We start from the raw sequence: 12,798 nt of genomic DNA, 5'->3' as shown, positions 1-12,798 counted from the left end.
TTTGTTGATAGTAAGTTTTATTTCAGCAATGCTTGGAATTGAACCCAGACCCCTGCACCTGCTAGGCAAGCACTCAGCTGCTAAGCTATATAACCCCAGTCTGGTTATTTTTTTTTTAGTGTGTGCTTGTGGTGTGTGTGTGTGTGTGTGTGTGTGTGTGTGTGTGTGTGTGTGTGTTTAAGGAAAATTCCTCTATATAAAGTCCTACAGTGGCTCCCACTCCCTGTCTGTTAAAGTCCAAATTCCTTAGGCTGGCTGACAAACACATTCAGTCTGGCTTCTGCCTAATCTTCCTGCTTTATCTCAGTCTGTTCTTTCAGCTTCACTGTGCTAACATCTTTTTCAGAGCATTTTATGATCTTTCATGCGTCTTTGCCTTGGCTATAGCTCTTTGCTTTGTTGAGAATGTTTTCCTCCCCTTATTGGACTAACAAACCATATTTTAGCTAGCCTGGAACTAAAGAGCTGAGTTCAAGCCCAACAAACAACAAAACAATAACAACAACAACAATAAAAACTAAGAGTCAGTGCCCAGGCCCTAAATTCAAGACCTAGTACTGGCCCAAGCACACAAACACACACACACACACACACACACACACACACACACACACACACACACAGAGTGTGGTTTTTGTTTTGTTTGTCTTGAACTTCCTTTGCTCAAGGCTAGCACTCTATCACTTGAGCAACAGTGCCACTTCTCACTTTTCCTGTTTATGTGGAGAAATCGAACCCAGGGCTTCATGCATACTAGGCAAGCATTCTACCATTAAGCCACCTTCCCAGCCCAAAAATATGCTTTTGAAAATAAAGTTACTTGGAGCTGGGAAGGTGGCTCAGTGGTATAGTGCTTGCCTTGCACGCATGAGGCCCTGGGTTCAATTCCACAGCACCATATAAACAAAAAAAGCCCAAAGTGGCATTGTGGCTCAAGTGGTAGACCACTAGCCTTGAGCTGAATTGCTGAGGGACAGCACCCAGGCCTAGAGTTCAGACCCCACAACCGCCAAAAGAAAGAAAAAAAAAAGAAAGAAAAAGAAAAAGTTACTCATGCTAAGGAACCTTGTGTATCTGATTCTATGTGTGTTTTATATATATATATATATATGTGTGTGTGTGTGAGAGAGAGAGAGAGAGACAGACAGACAGACAGACAAACAGAGACAGAAACAGAGATGCCTGGGAATGAACTCAGGGGCTTGTGCTTGCTAGATAGGCCACTTGAGCCATGCTCCAGCCCAGTAAGTCTTTTTCTAAGAAGCCAACCATCCCCTGATGACCTCATCAGAATATAAAACTCATTCCATTTTATAGAATAAGTCACTGTCTCATTATAGAATCAAAGGCAAAAGGCAATTAAACTCCCTAAATTAAATATGTTGTAATTTCTGTCTTTTGGGCATTAGGCACAATGTACTGAGTTCTAAGAAATCACTGATTATCTATATGTAATTATGTACTACTGATTATGAACAAATGTACTAAGCTACATAGCTAAAAAGAAATATATTGAAAGTGTAGCAAGCAACAAAAAGAGATAAAAATGATCAATAGTCCATGAGACCCTTTGCTATGCATAGAAATTATGGAAAACCATTACAGTAAATTCTGAATGTACATCATTCCTGTAATGTATATACAGACACAGAGCAATTAAAAATGTGTATAGAGCAAGCAGTAAAATACAATAACTTTATTTATTTTTGTTGGTCATGAGGCTTGAACTCTGGGGCCTCGGCACCGCTCAAGGCTAGCAAGAGTTAGTCCTGCCGGGCACCAATGGCTCACACCTGTAATCCTAGCTACTCAGGAGGCTGAGATCTGAGGATTACTGTTCAAAGCCAGCCTGGGCAGGAAAGTCTGTGAGACTCTCATCTCCAATAAACTACTTAGAAAATCAGAGTGGCACTATGGCTCAAGTGGCAGAGCTGAGGGATAGTGCCCAGGCCCAGAGTTCAAACCTCACAATGGACACACAAAAAAAATTAAAAATAAAATAGTGAAGTATTAAAGTTGGAGCAAGTCCAACACAATATTCATACATAAAAGCAAATATTTTACCAAATAAAAACTTAATGTGTATTTCAGAACTTTTTTAAACTATGAAATAGAAAAATAGCTATGCAACCAGAAATGAACCTTGTTTCTAAATATACAGACTTTAATCTCTACTCTTCAGACTTAAATGTCTTGAAGCCTGAAAACATTGATAACATTGGATTCTGGATGAATCTCCATCTCTCACCTTCTCTGCTTTAGAAACAGAGTCAAAAACATCACTAAACAACAAATCATACGAACTTGTGAAGAACATTGCTAATTCCACATTATTTGAACCATTTCACAACTGGTTCTTGTTTTGTAGCATTCCATGAAGTTTTGACTCATTCACATAGCAGGAAACTCCTTTTCTTCCTTGTTCCTCTGTGTATCAACTCAAAACCGGAAGCCTGCATATACCAGTTCCTTGCTTCCCTCTGTGTCCCTAAGTGACTCTGAGGGGGAAGGGTGTGCTTGGTACTGGGGCTTTAACTCAGAGCCTCTTGAGCTTTTTTGCTCAAGACTGGTACTCTACTACTCGGGCCACCTGTCTACTTCTGGATTTTTGCTGGTTAATTGGAGATGAGTACCTATAATTTGTCTGCCCAGAATGGTTTTGAACCACTCTGAGAGCTCGGCCTGAATAGCTAGGATTACAAAACATGAACAACTGACACCTGCAGCTCAAATGACTTCTTAATAACTACATTTCTAAGGTGCAACTGACTAGTTCAATCTCTTACAACAATTATAGTTGAGCATTTTAGTGTGCAGACAGTCTGGTCAGACAAATGCATTTCCAGGGCTAGAAGGTTGGCTCAGTGGTAGAGTGCTTGCCTTACATGCATGAGATTCTGGTTCGATTCTTCAGTACCACATAAGCAGAAAAAAATCCAGAAGTGGTACTGTGGCTCAAGTGCTAGGGCACTAGACTTAGCTGAAGAGCTGAGGGACAGCACCCAAGCCCAGAGTTCAGCCCCCCACGACTGATGAAAGTAAGAAAAAAAGACAGAAAGAAAAAAGAAAGAAAGGAAGGGAGGAAGAAAGAAAGAAAGAAAAAAAGAAAGAAAGAAAGAAAGAAAGAAAAAAAGAAAGAAAGAAAGAAAGAAGGAAAGAGAAGCATTCCCAAGTAATATGACAAATTTCCTGCCTTTCAGGACACTGAACAACTTTTCTTTTTTTTTTTTTTGGTTGGTCATGAGGCTTGAACTCTGGGCTTGGGCGCTGTCCCTGTGCTCTTTAGCTCAAGTCAAGTGCTCTATCACTGGAGCCACAGTGCCACTTCCAGCTTTTTCTGCTTATGTGGTGCTGAGGAATTGAAACCAGGGCCTCATGCATGCAAGGCAAGCACTCTACCACTGAGCCACCTTCCCAGCCCTGTGAGACTCTTATCTCCAATTAATCACCAAAAAAAGCTGCAAGTGGAGCTGTGGCTCAAGTGGTAGAGCACTAGCCCTGAACAAAAAAACCTCAGGGACAGTGCCCAGGCCCTGAGTTTGAGCCTCAGGACTGGCGCGCGTGCATGCACATGTGTGCATGTGCGCGCAAACACACACACACACACACACACACACACACACACACACACACACACACACACACACACACACAGAAACCCCATTTAGTGTATGATGCCATTTCTATGAAGGGTTCTGAAAAGGCAAATCTATAGTTGCAGAAGATAGATTGGTGGTTTCCTAGGGCCCAAGGTAGAAGAGGAAGAAACTACTAATGGACATATCATTTTGGCATGATATAAAATTCTAAAATTGGATTGCGGTCATGATTGAGTTCCTCTGTAAATTTACTAGCAGTCATTGAATTGAACATTTGAGATTGGTAAGTTTTTGGTAAATAAATTATTCTCTCCATAAAGCTCTCTTTAAAAAGAAAGAAAGAACAGTCTGCCAGGGCTGGAGTCAGCTGAAAGCATGACTGAAAAATAAAGAACCTGCTTCCAAGATGGTACACTGTCGTGGTAAGCAAATTGGTCCTAGCAGTTGAATGGAAGCCATAGCTTGTCATTGTATAATCTTCTCCACACATCTATGTGTCTTTAAGTCATAGCTGCTAGCCCTCTAGAGCAAGTAATGCAAAAAAGAGACCAAGGAGGAAATTACAATGTCTTTTATAGCTTCACTCCAGAAATCAGGCATTGTCACTTCTACCATAGCTCCTTGGATACACAGGCAATTTAGTGTGGGAGAAGATTTCTCAAGAGAGTAAGTTCCACTAAGTGAATATAGGACACCATATTGGAGTCTGTCTACCACATCCCACCACAGGGCTCTCTTCAAGAGTCAAGGGAAAATTGCCTATATAATTCTTTTTCTCACTATAGCTATAGATAGAATTTCTGGAAAGTGGAGCTGTGGCTCAAGTGGTAGAGTGTTAGCCTTGAGCAAAAGGAGCTCAGGGATAGTACCTAGCCCCAGAGTCCAAGCCCCAGAACCAGCAAAAATAATAATTTCTGCTCATAAATCTTAAGATACTATAATACTGATGTTTTTTTTTAAGTCCAAGACTGGAACTTGAACTCAGTACTTGCTGCTTTTGCTCAGTGGCTAGCACTCTACCCAACTAAACCAGACCTCCAACCTATAATACTGATCTTTCATACATCTGTTATTAGATCTTCATTTCTCTTCCCCCAACTCCACCTTGGAACATGAGGATAAAGAGCCAATTCTGCTTGGTGCTGGTGATTCAGGCCTATAATCCTAGCTACTTTGAAAGCTGAGATCTGAAGGTCTTAGTTAAAAACCAGCCTGGGCAGGAAAACTCCATGAGACTATCATCTCTAATTAACTACCAAAAAAAAAAAAAAAACAGAAATAAGACTGAGATTCAAATGCCTTGAGCAAAAAAACCTCAGAGACAGCACTCAGGCCCTGAGTTCAAGCCCCAGGACTGACACACACACACACACACACACACACACACAACACCCCTAAGGATACTGAGTTCAAGCCCCAGGACACACACACACACACACACACACACACACACACACACACACACACACACACACACACACACACACACACACACACCTAGGGATACTAAGATAATTCTGGAATCCCCTTATCAGCCTAGAGCTACTACGTGAGAGATAAATAAATTGGTCTTGTTTAAGCCGCTACTGGTTCCTGCCTCTATTAGAGTTGTTCCTAATCCTGATGTTCTGAGCAATTGTTATTATTGTTTTACTTCCTGAGGCTTGGCAAAGTGCCTGGACCACAGTAGGAACTCAAAAAAATATTTATTAGGCGAGGCTAAGTAGTTATTAACTGTACAAGGGGTACATTATGTAAATTGAGTTAGCAAAATGTCACAAATAGTTCACAACTCACATAACTTTCCTAAAAGGCCTCATCATCTCGTTGGGAGGGCGATTGGTAGTTGTGGGGAGAGAAGGTGGTTTGAGGGAGCATTGAAGTTAGGGAGTAAAAACTGAACAAAAGTTGAAAATTGTTACTAAAGTATCCATGACTAGCTAAGTAATCAACTGTCCATGTTGTGCCTCTAGAGAAATGAATTAATTTTGTGATGTTGGAGCTGGAGCCCAGTGTATAATTTTCAAGACACTAATTTGTTCTAGACTTAGACAGCTGGGTTGTTAAGAGAAAAACTAGTTGTACCAACAAACCAGCATTGAGATCACCAACAATGACTGAGATCACATGGTCAGAAGACTGAATGTCCCAAAACCACAGCCCTTCAAAGGAAATGAAAAGGCGGGCACTATTGGCTCACACCTGTAATCCTAGCTACTCAGGAGGCTGAGATCTGAGGGTCATGGTTCAAAGCCAGCCCCAGTTAGAAAATCCATAAGACTCTTATCTCCAATTAACCTCCAGAAAACGGGAAGTGGAGCTGTGGCTTAAGATAGAAGAGCACTAGCTTTGAGTAACAAGCTCATGGACAGTGCCCAGGCCCTAAGTTCAAGCCTCATGACCAACAAAAAACAAAAACAAAAAAACAGGAGGTGGGAGCTGGGAAGGTGGCTTAGTGGTAGAGCGCTTGCCTTGCATGCATGAGGCCCTGGGTTCGATTCCTCAGCACCACATAAGCAAAAAAGAAAAAAAGCCAGAAGTGGTACTGTGGCTCAAGAGGCAGAGCACTAGCCTTGAGCTGAAGAGCTGAGGGACAGCGCCCAGGCCCAGAGTTCAGGCCCCATGACCAGACCAAAAAAAAATAAGAGGTGACAGAGGGAGGTTAATCTATACTTCCTCATGATGAAGAGGTACTATTCCCTCCTACACAAAAAACTCATAGCAGAGACAGCATCTTAAGAGACAAAGAATTTGCAGAAAGAATCTGCAGGGACAGAAAAAGACAACACAGAAAGACTTATGTACTCAGGAGGCTAAAATCAGAGGATCTCAGTTTGAAACCAGTCCAGCCAGGAAAGTTCAAGAGACTCTTGTCTCCAATGAACTTCCGAAAAGCCAGAAGTGGAACTGTGGTAGAACACAAGCCTCGAGCAGAAATAGTCAAGCAGGAGTCCAAGGCTTTGAGTGCCAGTTATGATGCTTGAACAAAAAGAAGCTCAGGGACGTGCCCAGGCCCTGAGTTCAAGCCCCATAACCGAGGAAAAACAAACAAACAAACATTACTGTATTAATAGAAGGGTTTTTATTTTATTCTGCATTAATCTGGAACACGTGGGGAGTCATTTGTAATTTTAACCACCATAATTTCAGAGAGATTACAATACTAATTAGTAATTTTATGAGCAATGAGTAGAAGTCACTTATTCATTCAATAAATATTTGGATATTTTCTTTGTAGGCGTCACTATCTTAAAGAACCGGCAACAACCAGATCCCGGCCTCATGGGACTTTCAGTCTGGTATAAACTGGAACCCAAGTGAAATTTCTACTAGCCACCTGGTGGCGGTATTTCCTAGTGTTTCCTAAATGTCTGGGAGGAAATCAGTACCATCTGTTATTTCAAGAGAACTTTCCATGTAAATCCAATCCTTTAAGGTGATGTCCAAAGTCACATGAATGGAAAAAAAAAGTAGGACTGTTCCAACTTAATACTGGGTCAGTAAAGTGGCTTTGTAATTCTAGAACTTTCCTTTGAAGGTGGCTACAACAAATAGGTTTCTTTTTTTTTTCTTAAAGCTTATAATGTTTTTCTGGTTAAAAGGTTTATCAGATTGGAGACTTTTTTGATATTTTTATAAACAACGTATCTCACAACTCTATTAGCACACTCACTAACATATTTTCAGAACCTATTAGCAAATTTTTTAATTCCTTTCTACTTTTTTCTCTGAGCTCATTTTTACAGTTGTAATCAAAGTGTACATAAAATTAATTTCTACTTTCTTTTTAGCATTAATCACACTGAAAATGTAATATATTGGCATGCAATATGTGCTTATAAAATATGCTTATGTGTTTATATGTTCAAAATATATGAAAATATGCTTGTCAAATGTACTTATTCCTAGGAGAGGTGGTTTCCTATGATTGTCATTTACTTTAAGTTTTTTGTAGTTTCTACTTTAAATTTTTTTAAAGAAAGTTCTAAAATTACACTTGATTACATTTTTATCCAATATAATCCAATACTTCTACCCCTACCTGGAAAAAGGCACCTATCTTACTGGTTACTTTAAACCATGAGCTGAAAGGGATAGAGTTATAGGTCAAGAGAATGAGACAGATTGACAGCACTGTAGTTAAAATCAGGATTGACTTGGAAAACCTTGACCATTTAGATACTGAGAAACAGAGCTCTGAACCTCATTCATTCACTCATTCATTCATTCAAACTTTTTCAGTAAGTGTTTAGATGACAGGCAACCATCTCAGGAATTCCAGAGTCAGGTTAAACTGTATAGTATTCTAAGAGACAAAAGGGTCTGAAATAATGGAACAAAGGTATAAGAAAATGGGGTTGGGGGGGGCTGGAAAGGCGGCTCAGTGGTAAGAATGCTTGCCTTGCATGCATGAGGCCCTGGGTTCGATTCCTCAGCACCACATAAGCAGCAAAAGCTGGAAGTGGCACTGTGTCTCAAGTGGTAGAGCGCTGGCATTAAGCTGAAGAGCTCAGGGATGGTGCCCAGACTCAGACTTCAGGCCCCACGACTGGCAAAAAAAAAAAAAAAAGAAAGAAAGAAAGAAAAAGAAAAGAAAATGGGGTTGGGGCAGAAGAAAAAGGTGCAATTCTAAATGATATTTCCACTAAAGAATATTTTCACTATGAAGGTGACTTTTTTTTTTTTGTTGTTGGTTGTGGGGCCCGAACTCTGGGCTTGGGCACTGTCCCTCAGCTCTTCAGCTTAAGGCGCGTGCTCTACCACGTGAGCCACAGTGCCACTTCCAGTTTTCTAGTGTTTTATTGGAGATAAGAGTCTCACGGACTTTCCTGCCCAGGCTGGCTTTGAACCGTGATCCTCAGATCTCAGCCTCCTGAGTAGCTAGGATTACAGGTGTGAGCCACCAACACCCTGGCTTGAGGCCTACTTCTGAACTATGCCTCCAGACCTCTGTGTGTGTGTGTGTGTGTGTGTGTGTGTGTGTGTGTGTGTGTGTGTGTGTGTGTGTGTGTGTGTGTGTGTGTGTGTGTGTGTGTGTGTACCATGATTTCTGTGGTGACATTTAAAACTCATGCTCATTTTCCCATCCCTGGCCAGTCTGTTTCAGTTCCTTTGATGGGCCCAGCTCAACCATGCAAGCCAGAAAATGAAATACATAATACATTAAAAAATAAAATAAATTAAAAACCCACTGTATGTATCTGCAGAGCAGGTCAGAGATTCTTCCAGACTGGCTTCCTTCTGACTCCTTTGTTTGGCTCCTCAGGTATATGAGTTTCTCTCCTGCTTTCAGCCTGAGCTCTGGTGGTAATTTGGGACTCCATTAGTGTGGTGACCCACTTAATATTATCTACCACTAGTCAAGTGATAATGGTCCTTAGGACATGATTCTGATACCTCTTCTTTCATCTTCACCCACATTGACCAAAAGGGAGAAACAATTCCTGCTCCAAGTCTCTCACATATAGTAAGAGAAGGAATCATGGTTCCTGTCACTTGAGGCCTAAGTTGTGATGGTTTCACGAGTGCTTACGTGGAGCAGAATTACCAACTCTCCTGACACCTCCACACTCTTGTACTACAAAGCTGCATCCTATATGACCTGCTGGACAGGTGAGTGGGCTTCGTGCCCTGTCTACTTTGCCCTCTACCTGACTTTAGAAGGCCAGGAAGGATGCCTAGTGTACCTAAGGCCTACTGTCTTTGCACATGCCCAAGACAGGAGCCTTCAAGCAGCGAGAAGTCAGCCTGTGATACATTCTCTCTCTTCTCTTTGGAAATACACGTGAGGGCCAGGCACCAGTAGCTTCTGCCTGTAATCCTAGCTACTTAGTAGGCCGAGATCTGAGAATCACAGTTCAAAACCAGCCCAGGCAGGAAAATCTGTTAGACTCTTTTGTCCAATTAACCACCAGAAAATCAGAAGTGGTGCTGTGGCTTAAAGTGGTTTGAGCACTATCTCAAACTCTGGGCTTGGGCACTGTCCCTAAGCTCCTTTCTACTCAAGATTAGCACTCTACCACTTGAGCAAAAGCACCACTTCTGACTTTTTCTGTGATTAGTGGGAGATAAGAATCTCATGGAGGGGCTGGGAAGGTGGCTCAGTGGTAGAGTGCTTGCCTTGCATGCATGAGGCCCTGGGTTTGATTCCTCAGCACCACATAAGCAGAAAAAGCTGGAAGTGGTGCTGCGGCTCAAATGGTAGAGTGCTAGCCTTGAGCTGAAGAGCTGAGGGACAGCGCCCAGGCTCAGAGTTCAGGCCCACAACCGACCAAAAAAAAAGAATCTCATGGAGCCAGGCGCCAGTGGCTCACACCTATAATCCTAGCTGCTCGGCAGGCTGAGATCTGAGGACTGAGATTCAAAACCAGCCTGGGAAGAAACATCCATGAGACTTATCACCAATTAACCACCAGAAAACCGGAAGTGGCACTGTGGCTCAGGTGGTAGGGCACTAGCCTTGAGCTGAAGAGCTCAAAGACAGCACCCAGGCCCAGAGTTCAAGCCCCATGACCACCACCACTAACAACAACAACAAAAGAATCTCATGAATTTAGGGCTGGGAATATGGATTAGGGGTAGAGTGCTTGCTTAACATGCATGAAGCCCTGGGTTCGATTCCTCAGCACCACATAAACAGAAAAAGCCAGAAGTGGTGCTGTGGCTCAAGTGGTAGAGTGCTAGCCTCAAGCAAAAGAAGCTCAGCAACAGTGCCCAGGCCCTGAGTACAAGCCCCATGACTGGAGAAAAAAAAAAAAAGAAAGGAAAGAAGGAAGGGAGGAAGGAAGGAAGGAAGGAAGGAAGAAAAGAAAAGAAAAGAAAAGAATGGACTTTCCTGCCCAGGCTGGCTTTAAATCACAATTCTCAGATCTCAGCCTCCTCAGTAGCTATGATTACAAGCGTGAGCCACAGGTGCTTGGTAAGAATGGTTTCAACTTAACACAGACTGAATATACAAAACCTGTGAAGTCCACCAAGGAACAAATACTGTCTGTACAATCATAGGTTGTGTAACAACACTTTGAATAAAGATGGATCACATGTATGATGGTGGTCCTGTGGGATGATACTGCCCAGTGACCACGTGGCTTTCTTAGTGATGATCACACAATGACAAAATCACATAATGATGCAGAATGTATATTTACAAGGGGAATGGAGAAACTGAAGCTCTGACTGTATATTTGATCACACAATGGCCATATTGTTCTTAAGAAATATGTTAAAGGTATTACAGGCAGGAGCTGATGTCTCATACCTATAATCCTAGTTACTCAGGAGCCTGAGATCTGAGGAGCACAGTTTAAAGCCAGCCTGGAGCCGGGCGCTGGTGGCTCACACCTGTAATCCTAGCTACTGAGGAGGCTGAGATCTGAGGATCTCGGTTCAAAGCCAGCCCGGGCAGGAGAGACCGTGAGACTCCTATCTCCAATAAACCACCAGAAAACTGGAAGTGGCGCTGTAGCTCAAGTGGTAGAGCGCTCGCCTTGAGCTGAAGAGCTGAGGGACAGTGCCCAGGCCCAGAGTCCAAGCCCCATGACCGACCAAAAAAATAAAAAATAAAATAAAATAAAATAAAGCCAGCCTGGGAAAGAAAAGTCTGTAGAATCTTATCTCTAATTAACCACCAAAAAGTGGAAAATGGAGCTGTAGTTCAAGTGATAGAGTACTACCCTTGAGCAAAAAAAGCTAATGGACAGCACCCAGGCCTTGAGTTCAAGCCCTAGTGCTGGCAAAAAGAAAAAAAAGAAAAACAAACAAAAAGAACGGCATATATTAGAATAATACTACAGTATTACTGCCAAGAAAGAGCTATTTATCTTGAAGTAGCAGTTACATTTGGAAGTACTCTGTAACTCCACAAATAAGCACAATTTTATACCAACAGAAAAAAAGATTCACTGCAAATAGACATTAAAAACAAGAAGTACATTTTAGGTTCTTAAAGGGGGTGTTTGTGTGACCTCCAAACTCACAAACCTCCAGGATGAGGGCAGTTTTCTTGTGGCTTGGTTGTTTGTTTGTTTTTTGATATTTCAATAACAAACTTGCGCCTCCAAAAGGAGGGGTACAGAAATCAAAGGCAGCATTGTGTGCCAGCCTTCCCTTTGGTCATTATACAAACTAGTTCCCAGCAAGCTGTAGCTCAAAGAAAAAGATCCAAGTTCTGTTTAAAAATCAGGACTAAAGAGCTTACTCAGCACTCGGCTCACATTATGTTCCTTGTATTCACCACTTAAAAGCAGCTTGTATGCAGTGGCCCTAGGCCTCTGGGCATAGTCTCAGAATAGAGCAAGCACCTCCCAGACTGTAGTTATGATAAACTGCTTCCTTGGAGCTAGATCTAAATTACAACTGGACATGATAACTTACACATTCACACAGAGACTAAAGGAGGATACTCTTAGGGAAGGAACTCAAAGGCATAAGCCCTCTGAATGTTAAAATACTATTTATCTAAACAAATTCCAGGAAATAGAAACATGAGTTTTTTTGTTATTGTTGATGCTCATGTTGGTGCTGTTGTTTGTTTTTTATTTTTATTTATTTATTTATTTTTGAGTGGGGGCAAGAGGGGAATTACAGAGATGAAAGTCAGTATACACTATGTAAAAAATGAACTACACAAATTGTAGGCTGGGACAGAGGGGAAAGTGAAGGAAAGGGTGATATTGTCCAAAAAGAATTGTACTCATGGGGCTGGGAAAGTGGCTCAGTGGTAAAGCGCTTGCCTTGCATGCCTGAGGCCCTGGGTTCGATTCCTCAGCACCACATAAGCAAAAAAGAAAAAAGCCAGAAGTGGCGCTGTGGCTCAAGTGGTAGAGTGCTAGCCTTGAGCTAAAGAGCTGAGGGACAGCGCCCAGGCCCAGAGTTCAGGCCCCACGACTGGACCCAAAAAAAAAAAAAAAAGAATTGTACTCATAAGCTAGGCACTGGTGGCTCATGCCTGTAATCCTAGCTAGCTACTCAGGAGGCTGAGATTCTGAGGATTGAGGTTCAAAGTCAGCCTAGGCATGAGAGCCCTTGGGATTCTTTTTTTGGGGGGGCGGTCCGATGGTGGGGCCTGAACTCTGGGCATGGGCACTGTTCCTCAGCTCTTTAGCTCAAGGTTAGTGCTCTACCACTTGAGCCACAGCGGCACTTCCGACTTTTTTCTTATGTGGTGCTGAGGAATCGAACCCAGGGCCTCATGCATGCA

The sequence above is a fragment of the Dipodomys merriami genome, unplaced genomic scaffold, assembly GCF_024711535.1.
Source record: "Dipodomys merriami isolate MVZ:Mamm:240054 unplaced genomic scaffold, mDipMer1.0.p SCAF_48, whole genome shotgun sequence".
Taxonomy (NCBI): Eukaryota; Metazoa; Chordata; class Mammalia; order Rodentia; family Heteromyidae; genus Dipodomys; species Dipodomys merriami.
Note: the sequence above shows the minus strand (reverse complement) of the source record.